Source organism: Ascaphus truei, chromosome 2 (genome assembly GCF_040206685.1).
Source record: "Ascaphus truei isolate aAscTru1 chromosome 2, aAscTru1.hap1, whole genome shotgun sequence".
NCBI lineage: Eukaryota > Metazoa > Chordata > Amphibia > Anura > Ascaphidae > Ascaphus > Ascaphus truei.
Genome location: NC_134484.1, coordinates 237,164,238 through 237,183,188, shown reverse-complemented (window position 1 = coordinate 237,183,188; position 18,951 = coordinate 237,164,238).

Below are 18,951 nucleotides of genomic sequence, written 5' to 3'. Positions count from 1 at the left end.
TTGGGAGGCCACAAAATTTAAACATTCCCTCACAACGACACGCTCTATGATGTCACCCCTGTGGAACAATTCCGAGTTCGTGCCGGGCCTATCGGTCGGTAATATATCAATTTGGAAAAAGAAAGGTTATAATCGGATTAAAGATCTGGAAGGCCATGACAGAAAAGTTAAGATGTTTGATCATGTCAGATTAGAAAAAGAGATCCCCCACTCAGAATGCTTTAGATACCTCCAGATCAGGGCGTTCTACAACAAATTTGCCCCGTACCCACAATTGAAATCCTTCAAAAAGCTCTGTCTGGCAGAGACCGACACAAGGGACTTACCTCGCAGATATACAGCGAAGTGATCAGTTCTAGCGAACAAGCCCATGAGATACCCTCATTTAGATCGCGATGGGAAACAGACATCGGAGAATGTCTGGAAGACGAGGACTGGAGTGCTATTTTTCTAGCCACAGCAAAGTGCTCCATATGTACCACCCTCAAGGAGAACGCATATAAGGTCCTGATGCGATGGTACCTTACCCCACTAAAATTATCAAGGTTCGTGCCGGGATCCTCCCCGCTGTGCCCACGCCAGTGTGGAGGATCAGCAGACCTGCTACATATGCTGTGGTCTTGCCCGCGGTTCTCCTCATTCTGGGAGACAATTAGACTTTGGATACAGAGACTGTTTGATCTCACTATTCCCCCAGATCCGTGGCTGTTTCTCTTGAAAAGACCATTAGCGGGTCTCTCTAAAGCTCACAATAAACTTATTGCTCACTTTGCACTCGCAACGCGGTGTGAGATCACAGCACTATGGAAAAGCTCAGACATACCAACCATCCCAAAAATTCGGAATCGTATTTGGTTTATCTGCCAGATGGAAAAGTTAACGAGTCTGGTTAACGACACTGGCGACAATTATCTAAAAGTCTGGATGCCTTGGTTGGCACAGACAGACATCCCGGGGATAGAAATGGCATCAATCTGGCTATGATAGTTTCCAGGTCCGTTCTCCTTGGGAGAGGTGTGCTGCACCCATGCTCGGCATAGGATGATCATATTTTAGCCAGGTAACATACCTAGAGAGGCAGCGTAACAACTATGAGAAACACTCACGATCACTAACACCTATCCCTACCCCCCTACTTCCAACCCCCTCTTCCCCCCCCCTCTTCCTCTTGGTTCAATGTTTGTCCACTGGTTTGTCCGTCCGTATGGTTGATTGTTTGTCGGTCTTCACGTTTGTTTGTCTACCCATGTAGTTGTCTACCTGTCTATGTATACGTCGTCTGGATGAGTCGTGTGTCAGCCGGTTAGTCGGCCGGGCGGTTAATGAATCGGTGACTGAGCTTTTGCACCTGGTCCCCCCCAATTAGAAGGGGGGTTTGACATCATAATATGGACCCCGGAATGCGAGCCGTGTCTCGATACCCCTTTAGGCCCACCAGTCTGACCACAGGTTAAAGTTCTATTCCACTGATATTAGTAACGTTATACTTCCGGATACAATGAGAATCACCATGACATAATGTATTTCGTAATGTATTGTACTGTATAATATTATAAAATAATAAAATTTAAGTTACAAAAAAAAAAAACAGGACGGGACCACGAGGCTGAGGTGGTGATGTTACAATACACTGACCTACAACCGTGACCGGATTACAGAGTTGTAGTCGTGTAGCTGGGAGAGGGTAGGAAAAGTTAGAATGGTCATGATACTCACCTTGGTCTGGGGTTGGAAAATTCGTATGGTTGTTGTGTGTAGCTGGGGTCCAGGAGTACAGAAGGTGGGTGTCCAAAATAGAAGCCGAGGTCAAGGGTCAGAGAAGGCAGAGGTCAAGGTACAAACAAAGGTCAGTATCGCAAAAAGGCAGCAGGCAGGAATCACAAGGCAACAGCTGGAAGCTTGAGGCAAACACTAGTTACAAAACAAAGGTTATGCTCAGCTAACTTGGAGGAGGGCTGGCTGAGCATTTAAGAGCGTGACAGCCAATAGCAGGGCTGCACCAGGCTGTGAGGGATGAGTGATTAGACCTATTCTGTCCACTGGTAAGCACGGGCGGAGTGTACCGCAGGTGTGGAGTAATTGGAGGTAATAGTGTTAAACCCGTGCGTGTCCCTGGCAACACGGCATCAGCGTATAGGTGCACGAGGGAGATTCACCATTGGCATTACAGGGGTGGGGCATAAACCCGATCCATGTGGTGACTTCACGCCTGGGCGCGTGGTGCCTGAGCGCGTGGCGCCTGTGCCCAACCTCAGTGCAAGGCGGGTCACCAGTCTCGTCACGGGGCGCATCTTGGAGGCGGGACCGAAGCCCAATCCTTTTTTTAATGTTTTTATCTTAAATCTGTAACAGTATCATGCTATGTATGTCTCTCCATCTTTATATTTCTGCATTATTGGTATTTGATCCACAGCATCAATTTTGAATATATGTTCCAACAGTTGTAGCGGTGCTTCCCCCACCCTCTGGGAGATTTGCCCTGCTACCAGGTGTATAGTGCTGGTACCTGCTGGCTTACAGGATACTGAGTTGTCCGCCGGTGGTGTTGGGGACATCAGGACTGGTTTCTGGAGTAGATGATGGGTTTTCATCTCATTGGTGTCAGCTCCTCCATCTCGTGCAGGCTCCAGGAAAGTGAAGGCAATCCCTGCAGGAGAACTCACACTACTCCCCCTGATAGATTGCACTCACAAGGCAGTAGTATATTTTAACAAGAGGGGTCTTTATTCTTCACAGCATATACAGCATACACTGGACAGCAATCACTGTCCCTGGATTCACACCCCTGGCCTAGGGCACCATGGGCATTCCATGCTCTTCCCTGACTCACTATTAGGGTCAACGGTATGGTTCTCACCCCCACTCCCCAAGGGGAGGGGACAGAAGGGGCCAGAGCCCTGAATACCTCTGCGTGAGACCAGACTCTCTCAAAGGGGAGAGACAACTAACTAAATTTAGTAATGCAGTCCCTTAAGTACCGAGGGGGAAGGTCCAAGGTCTGAGCCCCTTATTGGGCAGAACACAGGCCTAAGCCCACCTCCTCCCCTGTCACTCAAGGAAGCTGCTGCATATGTGAAAAACCCTGGATTTATCCCGACACTGCCTGCACTGTAACCAGGGCCTGTGTGTCAGGGAGGGCAGATTAGTAACAAAACCAGGAATGGCTACACTGTCTACAAATCTCTCATCTTAAAGAGTGACATCTCACCTGATAGCATTGTATAACAGTGTGAGTGATTTGATGAATTCTAACCATTCCACTTTACAATCACTGGGAGCGGAATATGGACCAATAACCACTACCATTCTTTGAGGACTGTAGATATTTGTGTGCATGAATCTTGTTCAAAATCAATCACTAGATAGTTTGTATGATTAATCACTTTGCACAGCTCACAGTGGTGTGCAAACTGAGGGTGTAACATTTTCTGGGGGAGGAGGCATGGTGGTTACAGAGGCCCAGCGCTCTTCCCTAATGCATTTAAATTTAATGTGGGGGACAGCGCTCGAGGCCTCTGTAACTCACTTACCTGGTCTCCGACAGCTTCTGATGATGCGTCACCATGCAACGCTGCATCAAATGATGCAGTGGGGTAACATGACGCATGGCAACACCACGTCACATGACGTCGTGATGTCAGAAGATCCAGAGAACAGGTAAGGGGGGCAGGGAGGGAGAGCAGATGGGGGCGCAAACTGAAAAGTTTGTGCACCCCTGATATAGAAAAAATAAAAACTGCGCACCAAATAGTATAATGTTGTGACAATGTGATATGTATATTAAAGTGATTCCTAGATTAGGTGTTAAATAAAAACCTATCTTAAATAAAGTGTATTTAAAACCAGAGATGAACATGAAACACAGACAGAGCTCAATGCACATCCAGCGAAACTTTATACACGGTACAGTGCCTAAATATACATGTATTGATATCTATTAAATAAAATGATCTTTTAGTTTAACATTTTGGCCAAATAGTTGTAAGCCCCTGAGCCACTGCACGGCAGACCAAATCTCAAGGGTCACTACACTAATATAAATTCTTAATAACCTGTGCATTGCCAGGAAGAATGATTTATAATAAATCTGTCAAAATTAGTTGCAAAGTTCTAAGTCTGATTGAAGCTTTTATTAACCTGTACATTACCAGGAATAGATATCAATACATGTATATTTAGGCACTGTACCGTGTATAAAGTTTCGCTGGATGTGCTTATATATATGTTGTGGCTATTTTGGGGGTTCAATATGAGCTTGGGGGTGTTCGATATGTCTTACAATTCTTGTTCAGCTGGTCTTAGCTGATTGGAGGGTGGAAACCTCCTACCTAATTTAAGCTCACCCCTCCCACTTTTAAATGGTTAAAAGCTCACTCCATAGCATCTCCCACTCTCAGGGGAACCTGCCTGCTTGCAGTGTGATTGTGACAAATCTAATACAGAGTGCTTTTCCTGGTAATGTACAGGTTAATAAAAGCTTCAATCAGACTTAGAACTTTGCAACTAATTTTGGCAGATTTATTATAAATCATTCTTCCTGGCAATGCACAGGTTATTAACAATTTATATTAGTGTAGGAACCCTTGAGATTTGGTCTGCCGTGCAGTGGCTCAGGGGCTTACAACAATTTGGCCAAAATGTTAAACTAAAAGACCATTTTATTTAATAGATACTGTATCAATACATGTATATTTAGGCACTGAACCGTGTATAAAATTTCGCTGGATGTGCATTGAGATCTGTCTGTGTTTCATGTTCGTCTCTGGTTTTAAATGTATATTGCCATGCTCAGTAGCACTCCTCTGTGACACTTATACGCTTATATATGTTGTGACTATTTTGGGGGTTCAATATGAGCTTGTGGGTGTTCTATATGTCTTAAATAAAGTGTACCCTAAATTGAAGACAAGTATACAATATTAAAATAATATTGTGACAATAAGTGATAGTATGATTAAAAAAATACATACAAAAACCTTCAATAGTGATGAGAGTCTGCTGCTTGTCAAAGCTCAACACCAAATGAATAGACATGAAAAAGAAAAAGACATAGCGCACAACTCTCATAGTGTAAGACAGTAATTATATTGTTACTAACAAGTGAGTTAATGCAAATACAGCGGCCGTTATTCGAAACACTTCACAGGTTGTATACCTCGGAATACCCATGTCATGGCGCGTGATTTCTTCCAACCGTACCGCCTTTAGACGCGAGTGCAGAAAATGGCATTTTAGTGTTCTGGTTTTTAAACACCTGAAATTAACACAGTAGCACAGTAGCACAGTACTGTACACATTACAATTCATTCATTTCATTGCATTTCATTGCACACAAAGAAACAGAATCCATGAAATTCAAACAAAGCAACCGCGATAAACACATTTGCCTGGGGCGATTGGCCGTGTTAATTCCGTGTGGAATACAGCAGAGTACACGAAAACGGCTTCGTGATTTGTTCGAATAATGGCCGCTGCATCTGTATACAGCATTCACGTACAAAATAACTCAGTTATAAAAGATGGGCATGTTTAGGGTACATGTTACCACTGTATACTCCTACTGTCCAGAAGTTGAGCAGCAGATAAGAGAAAACAGTCACAATGAGGCAGGTGATCCAGATAAAGAAACAAAGTTCATATCACCATGAAATGTGCTGCATCTCGGCTCGAAACCTCTGGATTCCTTCCATGATGGTAACTGCAATTAAGTCGCCATCTGTATAGTCCTTATACCGCTGAGTAGCGCTATGTGAGGGACGTAGTAAGTTCAGCTCTGAAACCGCGTCTCCGTCGTGCAGCCCCGACAGCTGTTTCACCCCTCAGGGCTACTTACAGATGGCGACTTAATTGCAGTTACCATCATGGAAGGAATCCAGAGGTTTTGAGCCGAGAAGCAGCACATTTCATGGTGATATGAACTTTGTTTCTTTACCCGGAACACCTGCCTCATTGTGACTGTTTTTTCTTATCTGCTGCTCAACTACTGGACAGTTCATTTATTTCATTGGGAGTAGGATTCCTTTCTTAGATGCAATTTATTACCTTGCTCTCATTTGGGGTCAACATTTACATGTGTAGCCATTTGTAGCATATAGATGGTACTTATCTAGCTATGTGATAAGACTAATTGTTCTTATTTATTCATGTGATTTGGTGCTTTCCATCCTTTGGCTCTTATTTCTCCACACTATGCATTTGGGGAGTATAGGCATTTTCCCTACTATACTCCATGTGTGGAGTCTCTGCCAGTTGGCTGTTTAGTACCATTCCAAGTTTTGTATGTGTGTGTACTCATATATGGGGTTCTCCATGTCAGGTTCATCTTTGTTTTTGACCTTTCAATGCGACATTCATTTGCTTGCTATCATTTGCACTTCTCCATTTCCCCCTTCATTCCTGTGGTTTTCTCTGGGGAGCAGCCGGTCATAACTCCAAGTGGGATCTTCTGATCTCCACTTGGAGTACTAGGATTCTCTTCCCCCTTATAACATTCATTTGAGGTCTCCGCAGTTTAGGGGGTGTTTACACACCATATGACAGATTTATTAGCTCTCTTTACCATGTTTTTCCTGTCTGCCATGTGTTTTTAATTGTATGTTATATTTTTTCACCTTGTTTTTCATTTTTGTCATGGTTCATGTTCATTAAACCTTCTTTTGTTATAATTCATCCTTATGATCAGAGTGCTTGTTTTGGGATTTCTTTGTCTTTTTTTGTGTTCCTATATCCATTATTCCCATAGCACCGCCACTTACCTGCATTTTATGATATATTTGTGGTTTGTTGATCATTATTATCATACATTGATTTTTGATGTGGTTGTGTCTGTGTATGTGTATATATATATATATATATATATATATATATATATATATATATATATTAACACACACAGACTACCGCATGCACACCACTAATGAAGATACTCAGAAAAGCTGGCAAATCTACCAATAAAATATATATGGGGCCAGCGGGGCTCCAAAGGAAAAGATAATAGGAAAACTATACAAAAAAGAAACCTTAAAGGAGCACTCGAGTGTATCAAGAAAATAAATAAAGAAAATAAAGATAAAATGTGGAAGGGGCCAAAACCACCTATAAGGGGCCTAACAAGGGACACACACAGAAAGTATGGAGGCACGGCATAGAAAAAACTAATGGAAAAAGAAAATGCAGGCTCTTGCTAGACTTCTGAAATATAGGAAAGAGACCAATACAGTAAAGTATTGTAGGTATATTAGTATCACGCAATGGTGGAATGCTACTCACAGTGTAACATAGGTAGTTAACAAATAAAGTATATAATCTTGGTAAAATGTTCACAGTTCATCTGGACTCTGTAATACCATAAAAGATGCATGGAATCTAAAGAGCTAAAGTTAATAGACAGTAATAAATCACAACCTACCTTTTAAGACCTACATACTGCAAACCTTGTCCTGTAGAAGGTAGCATTTTGGCAGTTTGTCTGAGGATGCATGCAAATGCAACACTTTGCAGATAGCATAGCAGACTGCGGTTTTAATGTTTTTATTGCTCTCATTAAAGAAGACCTCATATTCAAGATGGATTTACTAGATGCTAGTATATTTACACAACAAACATACAGTACAGTATGACTGCATGCAGAAAACGTGCTTATCACAGGTGGTTTGACTTTCTAAGAACCACACACAGCATAAAATCTGGATGACTGATCCTGTTTCAAGTAAACACGTGCTAAGTATTTTGATATCATTTGTTTCTATTCTTTGAGTAAAATATGTAACACATAAAAAATATATGTGCGAAGAGTCCAAGAGTATGGAGAAAACGAAGCACACCTGCAAAAATTGAAGAGCTACAATACTGGAACTAAGTTAAAAGCATTTTAATGAATGAGTGACAACATAGCAAGATGTAGTAAGCAACTCTAACGCATTTCACGCATCTTTCAGCGCTTCGTCAGAGAGTATATACCTCTATTGAAAACAGAGGTTTAAATAGCTTTTTCCCACAACCAGAAATGACGTGACGCCGGGTGCCGCGCAAGATAGTATCAACAAGATTGAACGTAAAAAGTCAAGTATCAATCAGCGATCAGCAGTGGCACCCTCCGGATGGAGGATCAAGTAAACCATAAATCACACAATAAAAACAATTCAATACATGATAAAGATAGAGTAAACAATAATCTGTATCAAGAAATCTAAAAGTGACAATAGAGCTTACTATGGAACGAGAAAAATAGAGCTAAATTTATCTTTATGTATATGCTCTAAATTACATACCCGAATACATCCCAGTAATAGACGTTAAGCTTCCAATAGGGTATATATTTATTTATTTGTTGTTCAATTAAGTCATATATGGAAACAAGAATACCCAACATTAGAATTAAATTATATCTAATGAATAACTAATCCAATGTACGAGATCTAAATATTTAAATTACTGCAATGATGAAATTTGCTGATATAGAACAACGAATTTAATACAATGAAAAGTGTATTACTAGAGCTCCATCTCTGGACTATATGAAAATAGCTCTAGGGTAGTGGTCCACTTAGGAAGAGAATCGGACAGTGCTGTTTAACAATAGTTACTGTATGTACTATCAACCAAGGACATTATATGTACACCTACCCTTACTTTGAGCATTTATTTTACAAATAGCCAGACTCCAAGATGCCTTGAATACCTTTTTTTCTCTAAAGCAAGTTGATACTTTCTTCATCAGTAATGAGACTGTCATTTTGTGTTCAAAATTTGGAAGCACTGATCATTGAAACGTAGTTTCTTTATTTCCTAGTAAAAAAAATATATTGCTGTCCTCTATTCTGGACTTGAATATGAGATTCAGACAATTTCAGTAATGTATCAAATTATTTGATCAGATCTGAATTGGAAATATGTCAGTAATTGTTCATCTGCTTGTTAAAGGTCTGGCAAGAAGAAGCGCAGAAATTCACAATTTCAGCCAGTTTGATGATTTTAATGATAGAGCAGCATATGTGCTGTTTTTTGGTCTCCAAACAAAAGCAACTCCAGATCTCAGCTTTTTCCTGAACAAAGACAATACAAAACAATGAGTGAAAATCCAGGTTAATTGGCTGAAATGCTAATACAGTATGCCAACCTAAAAAGCCCACCAATGCTTCCATAAGAAACGTAGACCAAACACACCATAAACAAAATTCCTACAAAAATGTATGGACTATTTCCTATTACTGAAGGCAGTTGAATCGTCTGTCTGTTAAGAGTTCTAGCCATGGCTTTATGTTGGATTTTGCTTTAGGTTCATAGCCAAACATGGGCAGGCAGCTGTCCACGGTACTGCAGGTGCTGGTTCCTAAATGCTATCAAAGTTGCTTCAGATGTTTAGCTAAATGTACTACTGGCTCACAGTGATAGAGCATGTAGAAGCAAGCGTACACATAAATATAGTTCAGATATAATCAAATGCAAACAGTGCCAAAAAACAGCCCCAGAGTTGCAGAAGTGGTACAGATAATCCTCAGATGGTCTCTTCAAGGCACTGTCTTGAGTCTATAGGGTAAGCAGAAAAAAGAGAAAACTATAGTGCAATATGTTGCCAACAGAGTCACTGATAAAACCACAAGTTCCTACTTACACATAGTAAGATGATAATAGGCACTGGAAAAAATCTCGGAACGGCACTTTTTTACTGTAGATCCTGGATAGTTCTTTGCCTGGATATATTTGGCCACTTTGTTCCCCATTGTAGTGGTGACATTACTCGCAAATGAAGAAAAGATATATAGTGCAATACAATAACATTTAATATACACGGAAGACCTAGTGTAACACAAGATCAACGATCTTTCGTGCTTTAAAAAACTACCGTATGCAGCATGAATCCTGGCGTCCTACAGCTGGTGTTGGCATCTCTCTCCTTGCGGCAACATCTCACGCCCCTCTTCCCCGATGAAGTCACTGTATCTCTGCCTGCTCCCTCTCTGTACTGTTTCATCATTAGGCTCCACCCTATGCCTTTTGTAACCTGGACTGGTCACTTCCTCAGGGGTATTGATGTCGTCTTGCCTCTTAAAGTTATAAATAGTCTAAGAAATGAACCCTTTGGTGTCTTGACCATAAATGTTTCTTGCATGGAAAGTGTTGTAAAATGTCACTTATATCATAAATTCTCACTGATTTATGGCAAATATATAAAATATATGAATACATATTAAATAAAAGAATATTACATAAAACATTTTGGAATTATCAACATAAGTTGAAAATCTGGATATATGACCATGGAAGATGATCTCAATCTACCTATTATAGCTAAGAACTTAAATAAAGCTAGTTAACTTTCAGAAAATATGCTAAATCAAACTCTATATTTAGTCCCTCAGGGGCCAATGTTTTCAAAATATAGATCAAGTAACTCACACGTCAGGATAGATGATTCAGTTTATTTCCCCCTCTCTAATTGGGCTTGGGACAATCTATCCCCTTGCAGATACAGCAAGTGGTATCCCATGAGGGAATTAATAAGCGGTGCACTGTAAAGGAAAACGATGGAGGCTGGATCGCTCAAAAATAGAAAAGCTTTTTATTGGGCCATCATCAACATGTTAAAAACATATAACAACAGACAGACCTCTGATGCGTTTTCCGCAATGTGTGCGCTTTGACAAACGCTTGTTCTTTGTTTTTAACATGTTGCTGATTGCCTAATAAATAGTTTTTCTATTTTTAAGCGATCCAGCCTCCATCATTTTCCTTCGCAGTGCACCGCTTATTCTTTCCCCCATGAGATACCACTTCCTGTTTCTGACTGCAAGCCAGGAGCACGCTACTTTCGGATACACAAATAACACAGTCGTGAGTACCATCCAAAGTGATGGTATTATTGGTATTCAAAAATAATTTCTGATTGCCTAAGTCTAACTCCAGGAGATATCACCTTTATGTCATGAGGGGGTCCGTATTTTCCACCTTGTGGTTTTTGTTTCAATTTTTTTTATTGGTTTTTGCAGGGTTTAACAATTTTTCTTAACCATGTTACCACTTTTCACAGCAAGATATTTCTTATATTGTACAGAGAACATGTATTAGGCAAGGACCACGTTACATTTTGAAGTTTGACATTCTCACATGTAGAAAATATTCTGCATATTTTTTTCGAGAACCTGTGATTGACACCCATTTTTTAGGTCCCATTGAGAAATTTAGAAAGGACAGAGAAAGGTTATAGATGGAAGAAGAGAGAAAGAAGGGGGAAGGAGGGATAAGAAAGGGTAGGGAAGGGAGGGAAGGTAGCACTGCTCATGTTATGTGAGACAGAGAGAAGGTCAAGGGGGGAGAAGGATGGAGGATGTCGTCCCCCCTGACCCTCTCCCCCCCAGCCCGCCATCACTGTATGGACACCTCAAGTCCAGTTCTCTTATTCTTGCTCCAGAATTATCTTATTTTCTTTTTATTTCCAGATTTTTCTAGATCTGGAGCCATGATTCCCAAATTGTATAGAATTGATTTATATTTTGTTTTAGCTGGGCCGACAGTTTCTCCATGAGCATGACCTTGTTTACACTTTTAATAATAGTGCGTCTTGATGGGGTGTTTATTTTCATCCAGGCCGCTGCTATAGAGCAATGCGCCGTGCTTAGTATAAAGGAGACCAGCCGTCCCATGGGAACCTGTAGGTTTTTTATGGGTTTAGCCAGCAAAAAGGGGTCCAGCGGGATACTCAGCTCTGTAGCCTATTGGATCATGTTTTGGACCATGTATGTATGTATGTATGTCTTTATTTATATAGCGCCATTAATGTACATAGCGCTTCACAGTAGTAATACATGTGGTAATCAAATAAATAACAGATAATATAAATAACAGATCATGGGAATAAGTGCTTTAGACATAAAAGTAACATTAAGGAAGAGGAGTCCCTGCCCGAGGAGCTTACAGTCTAATTGGTAGGTAGGGAGAACGTACAGAGACAGTAGGAGGGAGACCTGATAAGTGCGTCTGCAGGGGGCCAAGCTCTATGTATCATATGTTCAGAATATCCACAGTGCTATTCATATGCTTCTTTAAGCAAGTGTGTCTTAAGGTGGGTCTTAAAGGTGGATAGAGAGGGTGCAAGTCGGGTACTGAGGGGAAGGGCATTCCAGAGGTGTGGGGCAGTCAGTGAAAAAGGTTTAAGGTGGGAGAGGGCTTTAGATACAAAGGGGTAGAAAGAAGACATCCTTGAGATGGTCCAGAAGTTTTGAATCTGTGGGCAAGTCCACCATATGTGGGCCATATCTCATCTCAGGCCACACCCTCTACAGCATAGGTCAGGTGTCCCTGGGAAGATATGGCTCAGCCTACTAAGAGTTAAGTAACATTGGAATAGAATTTTGTATATATTTTCCCTTATTGTTGTTCAAATTGAGGCTATTCCAACGTATATTCCAGATATCAAACCCCTCTGTAGGTGCCTTTTTTTTTTTTACAGTGTTTCAAGTTTTGATAAGTTTGGAAGACTCGCTTTAAGTGAGATTGTCAAAAGAAATGTCTAATTTGGAGAAAGTTAAAAAGTTGTAGATCTTGCGTTTGATATTTGTTTTGGAGTTCCTGGTAGGACATGATCTTCCCCTTTTCCACCAAGTCGTTTGCTATTTTAATATTCAAATTCTTAAGTTGCGTGAAGTATTTCCTCTTGTTTTTGGACCATACGTTCCATGTGCACTTCATCGATCCCAGGTCAAATCTTCCTGTCAGCATCTCCTTGTCCCCTTGGGACCAAAGAGCCGCTGTGACAGACTTAGGACTCGCATAAGAAGTTTCGATCCCCAACCAGTAGCAAGTTGCTGGGTCATTGTTCCAAATCACTACTTGTTTTAGTTGGGCCGCTTGATAATATTTAATTATATACGGAACCCCCATGCCTCCATTTGCCCTTGGGGCTAACATTACTGATCTCGTCACTCTCGGTCTTTTGTCATTCCATATGAATTGGAAAACCCAATTTTGTATGTTTTTAAGCTCCGAGAGAGGGATGATTATCGGGAGGGTTTGGAAGTGATATAGAAGTCTTGGTAGGATGTTTATTTTTACCGAGGCAATTCTTCCCAGCCATGATATCTGGAATTTGTTCCAGGTCAGCAGGTCTTTTTTAATGTTCTCAAAGAGGGGCGGATAGTTACTCTGGTAAAGGGAATTATATGAGCTCACTATCTTAGTTCCCAGATATTTAATATGAGTGGAGCTCCATTTATAATTACAATTTACTTGCAGAAGCTTAATTTCTGTGGCTGGAAGTGATACATTTAGAGCTTCCGATTTGTCGTTGTTGATTTTATACCCTGAGACTTTGGCAAATTTATCCAGTTTAGTTTGCAGATTAGGGAGGGATGTCAATGGATTAGCTAGTGTTAATATTACATCATCTGCAAATAAGGATATTTTATAATTGGACCCCCCAATTGGAATGTTCTGTATATTGACTTCTCTAATTATTGCCGCAAGGGGCTCGATTGACAATGAAAAGAGGAGTGGGGAGAGGGGAAAGCCCTGTCTGGTTCCATTTTTAATTTTTATGGGGTTCGAGTCACCACCAGGAAGCTTGACATACGCTGTGGGTGTCCTGTAAAGAGCTCTAACGCCCTCTAGGAAGGGGCCCGAGAATCCAAATTTTAACATAGTTTGTTCTAAGAATGCCAACTTATTTCTATCAAACGCGTTTTCAACGTCTAAGCTCAATAGAATAGTCTTCGTACTGGTCAAGTGCACGTAGTCAATGATGTTTATGATCGTTTGGGGGTTTTCTGAGGCTTGTTTGCCTGAGACAAAGCCTACTTGATCTATATGAATCAGTCGTGGAAGGATCGGATTCAACCTGTTCACTAGGATCTTACTGTAGATTTTTAGGCCCGAATTGAGCAGAGATATTGGCCTATAATTTCCACACTGGAGGGGGTCTCTATCCTCCTTGTGTATGATGGCTAAATTGGCCATGGACATTGAGGTAGGAATAGCTGCGCCCTCCAGGAAGGAGTTGAATGTTTCGAGAATAAACATCTTAAATTTCTTATAGCACTGGTTGGAAAAGCCTTCTGGGCCTGGTGTTTTATATGTTTTTAGAGATTTGATAGCTCTTCCTGTGTAATTTTCTTATTTAATGCTTAGGAGTCTTCCTCCTTTAGACCAGGTAAGTTACACTGTTTTAAGTATTCAGATATAGCCTCGGACCCTGTATGGCGACCTCTTACTGAATCTAGGTTATATAATTTTGCGTAGAAGTTTGAGAATTCCTGGGCTTCCTCTTTCTCATTATATGGGATCAATCCTGATTTAACAGAAGACAGATTGGTGAGGCGATGCAGCTGCCTTGTGAAAAAGATGCAGACCGGGACTGGATTCAGATCAGTGCAAAAGTTTTAATGGCACATAACAGCAAAGAGATCCACTCTTACGCGTTTCGCATGGGAGACCGCGCTTTATCACTCTTTAATAAAGCGCGGTCAGCTTTTGCACTGATCTGCATCTTTTTCACAAGGCAGCTGCACCGCCTCACCAATCTGTCTTCCGTTGCTTACCTTCGGTAGGAGCACGCCGTCACCGTCAGCGTCTGGAACCCACATCCAAACAGTGAGTCAATTCTGGTTTATTGTTGGTCCTGTTCATACAAGACATACCTCATGCCAGAGGCTATTGGGGGGACCTGATCACTGTGTTACATTTTGGCTATGTGGGACACTTCACTTAGACGGTTACTGTGATATTATGCTCATGTATTTACAAAGTTTGTACTTTACTGAGAAGCGCCGCTAGGGAGTGCTGGACTCCCATCTCCTTCTCTCTGCATATCAATCCTGATTTAGTCTGAATCGTGGAGATTTGACTCTCATACCTCTAAGTTTGTTAGCCAGAAGACGGTCTGCTTTGTTGCCCCTATCATAGTTACGTTGGTTTGTCCATTTTAGTGCTCTCTCTACTTCGTCAAGTTGGAGATGTTTAAGTTCAGCCCTAGTTTTGTCTAGAAGTTTGAAAAGTTTTTTTGTGGGATTGTTTTTGTGTTGTTCTAATGAGACATGTTTGTCAGTGTGACAGGGTGATTAAAAGCCACCAGCCATATGCCTGGCAGACCTATATGTAGGTCTGCAGTGCAGCAGTTAGGAGGTTAACTTTCAGGTGAGTTAATTAGTCTGATCCCAGCTGCCTCATCAAGGTGTTTTAAAAACCCAAGGCTGTACACACATGCAGGCTAGCTGGTCAGGAGACAGGAGTGAAATGCTGAAGTAAGATTACTGCTACAAGTACATGTTTGATGAACTGTCTGTGTCCTGCATGCTGAAAAGAAGCTGTCTTGTTTTTCTATGCTGAAGAGAAGCTATTTTGTTTTTGTATGCTGACAAGAAGCTGTTTTGTTGTTGTGTGCTGTAATTTTTAAGGCTCAATAAATAAGCCTTATCAAGAAAACCCGCGTGTGGTTGCATGTACCCTGCAACAGTCAGTTATTTCTTTAGATTGTTTTTGTTTTTGTTTGACCTTTATCCTATATGACGCTATGGATATAATATCTCCTCTAATTGATGCTTTGTGGGCTTCCCACAACATTGCTGGGGAAGATATCGAGCCATTATTTATTGTGAAATAATCAATAAGTTTTAGCTTGATTGTGCTCTCTATATCCGGCGAATTCAATAGAGAGTCGTTTAGTTTCCAATTATATCGATTATTTTTGCCGAAGGGAAGACAGAGAACAAACTCGATAGGGCATAGTCAGACCAGGATATTGGGCCTATGTTAGGCTGGGAGGATGCCTGCAAAATATCTTTGGTATCCAGAAAATAATCAATCCTTGAGTAGGTCTGATGTGGTGCTGAGAAAAAAGGGTAATCTCGCTGACCTTGGTGCTGTGCCCTCCATATGTCTACAAGGGAGAAGTGTTTTATTATTCTGCATTTGAGGAGACAAAGCATGCATGGCATGGGCTACAGCACTTTACAGTAGGATTAGAGGTTTACAGTAAAAATTATTATACCATGACGCAAGTACAGTCCATTATTAAACAGTATCTTCTAGTTTGGGGTTTTGGAGGAGACAAAGCATGCATGGCATGGGCTGCAGCACTTTACACTAGGACTAAAGGTTTTAAAGTACATTAGGTTTTGGGGAGTATGGGGGGAAGGAACATGGCATGCATGGATTTGAGCACTGTGCCTTACCTGGCAGTATTGCTGGGAGAGTTTCCTGCACTAAGGGGGGGTTCCTGCACGTTGTCTTTCCCCAGCTCCAGATATGCAAAATAGAAAATAAGCATTAAACAATGAAATAATTTTTTAAAAAATCAACTGTTTTTTTTTTAAGATTAAAAACATTGGCGGTGCATCTTTATTTGTAAATAAATGTATAACAAGTAGTCATCAAACAAGTCGATGGACCACCAGGGAAGAGCCCTTATATGCCTCAAAAGGCTATTGATGCTGTCTCACGGTTTTCAGAAGAAGACTGGTAGCTTCAAAATAACACTTCACTATATAACTATGTAACTTCACTTCCTCCATATTTGTTCTCTTTAAATTTGATCGAAGAGCCTTTGGTATTTATTGCCTTCATAATCCATATTCTCCATGGTCTCCAAAAGACGATCCATCTTGGCCTCCATTTAGTCCCTGTATTGCTCTGTTGAGTTGTCAGTGATTTCGGTACCACTGAAAACATCCAGCATGCGGGCGACCGAGATGAACATCTGTGTGGCTTGGTGCTGGAGGAGGTGAGCTGGGGGCTTCAGGACCAACATCGGCGTTGCTGGGTGCATGAGCAGGTGAGCTGAGAGTTTCTGGACTAGGATCGGGTGGATGGGTGCAGGAGCTGTGAGCTTGGAGTTTCCGGACGAGCATCGGCTCGGATGGGTGCTGAAGCCGGTGAGCTGGGAGTTTCTGGATGAACATTGGCGTGGATGGGTTTTGGACAAGGTGAGCTGGGGGTTTCCGGATGAGTATCGGGGGACAAAGGGTCAGAGCGGCCGAATGTTTTGGAATCGGTGGCGGTGGGCGATGGCAGTGTATAGTCCGGGACATCAAATTCGACTTTGGTGGGTGCAGGGGCACTTTTGGTGCCTGTCCAGACAACTTGATCCTCGTTGATTTTGGTAGATATGGAAGAGAAGTGACCCAGGTGTAGCACTCATGCTCACCCTCTGGTGGTAAGTGTAGTGTTTAAAATATAATTGTCAGGGTCGCCTAGACCTCCTGCCTAGCCATAGATTCCTTGTCCACTGGGTGTGCTGCTGCCTTCTGTTGGCTCTGGGTTCCTCTGTCTGTCTGTCTTCTTGTTGCTCCTGTCTCTGTCCTTTATAGCTTGCTTCTTGTCTGTTGCTTTTGCCTTTGCTTCTAGTCAGACTCCTATGCACATGCCTGTCTTTGATCCTGATCTGTTTATGTACCTGTACCTGTATTATAGTACTGTATGTTCACAGTAAAGGCCCTTGCTAGTAATCTGGCTTGTCCCTGTTTGTTCCTTGCTCCCCTGTCTCAGTCCCTGCTCCCCGGTCTCAGTCCCTGCTCCCCGGTCTCAGTCCCTGCTCCCCGGTCTCAGTCCCTGCTCCCGGACCTGTCCTGCCCGCCTCTCCTGTTCCAGTCTCCTCGTTGCCGACCTCTGCTTGTTACCTGACTTAGCTACCTGCCGCCTGCCTCAGACCCCTGCTTGTTACCTGACTTCGCTACCTGCCGCCTGCCTCGGACCCCTGCTTGTGACCCCTACTTCGCTTCCTGCTGTTCCGGCCACCAAGATCCTACCCGCCACAGGAGTCTCCCATGACAGAAAGCAAAGGCCACTTCTGGATCTCGCTGGAACAGATTCTTCTTCTGCCTGCACCCTTTCCTGCCTGCTGCAGCAGACCACATCCGCATGGTTGAAGATAAGTACTTTTGTTTGTTTTTTGGAAATCCAAGTTGGGATTTTGAAAGGTTTTTTTTGTTGCTGCTAAGTGTTCTGCAAGAATTATTGCGTTCATAACGAAAAAACATTTTTTCTGAGACTAGAACTGTTGCTGCAGAGACTAGTGCACCTTTCTTTGAGATTTTTCTTTTGTGCAGTGCCTGGGTTAACCCTTGCAGTACCTGTTGCCACCTTTTATACGCTGACTTTTCATTCCCTGGATAAGGCTTGTCTCTGCATCACTGGTTGGACCACTGCTGTTCACAGGGTTCCCATTTCAAAAGACAAGAGTGCTTCTATTATTTTGTTACTGCATACTGTGATTTTTCCTGCAATCTGTAGTTTTTCATATGATTGGTTCTAAGGTTTCAGGTTTACCTGCGAGTTCCCCTAAAGTTTGTTTCTTTGCAACATATGATATCCCTACGCCTGATATCAAAGGTTTCAGATTTGACTGCAGGGTTCTCTGTCTGATATTCCTATGTCAAAAGTTTCAGATCTAACTACAAGTTTTCTCTGTATTAGTTTCCTGCTGTCTATGATATTTCTATGCCTGATATCTAAAGATTCAGATGTAACTGCAGGTTCTCTCTGTCTGTATGATATCCCTACGCCTGATTTCTAAAGTTTCAGATATAACTACAGGTTTCTCTGTCTATGTTTTTTCCTTGCATTTATAAATCTCTGTGACTGATGCTAAAGTCTCAAAAGGTCAGCTCTCCTATCTTGTGTCTCTCTGTGTCTAATATTCCTGTTGTTCATTCTAATGCTTCTGTTTTAAAAACACATTTCCTTTTTACTGGTTTCTTGGGAAGTGTGGTTTCCCCATGTCTGAAATTATGGCTCCCACTCAAACAGTCTTGAGCAGTAAATGTGAACATAGTACCACTGATTCTTCAGAACTTCTCAAAGCAAGGAAGAAGAAGAAAAAGAAGGGAGGCATTACTGTGGAAGTTGCAGAAGAAATTAAGAATGAAAATTTAACCTCAGAGTCTGCATTTGATGAAAGAGATATGCTGCAGCTTAAGGCAACTCACAGACGTATCCCAAGAATAGTGGAAGAGAAGAAAGATG